Below are 530 nucleotides of genomic sequence, written 5' to 3'. Positions count from 1 at the left end.
CAGTGGATCTCTATGACGCTCACAGTTCCTAGGACAGTGGATCTCTATGACACTTGCAGTTCCTAGGACAGTGGATCTCTATGACGCTCACAGTTCCTAGGGCAGTGGCTCTCTATGACGCTCACAGTTCCTAGGACAGTGGCTCTCTATGACACTTGCAGTTCCTAGGGCAGTGGATCTCTATGACGCTCACAGTTCCTAGGACAGTGGCTCTCTATGATGACACTTGCAGTTCCTAGGGCAGTGGCTCTCTATGACACTTGCAGTTCCTAGGGCAGTGGCTCTTTATGGCACCGACAGTGCATCTAGTTGGGCTCTCATCTCATAAGTATTTTTATGTTGGTCTCCATTTTCCTTCTTTAAATTTTCTTCTTAAAACTTCTGCTAAGCTTATCTAACACAGATGCATGAAGACGTGAAGTATCACTTATTTCGGAGTGATAAGACCCCTTTTATCAAATGCATTGTGCTGTGTATGTTAACAGAAATCCTTCTTAAAGTTAAAAAAGAACTTGGAGGATGTGCTTTGG

Source organism: Mastomys coucha, unplaced genomic scaffold (assembly GCF_008632895.1).
Source record: "Mastomys coucha isolate ucsf_1 unplaced genomic scaffold, UCSF_Mcou_1 pScaffold16, whole genome shotgun sequence".
Classification (NCBI taxonomy): Eukaryota; Metazoa; Chordata; class Mammalia; order Rodentia; family Muridae; genus Mastomys; species Mastomys coucha.
The sequence above is the reverse complement of the archived record's forward strand: the minus strand, read 5'-3'. Positions refer to the sequence as shown.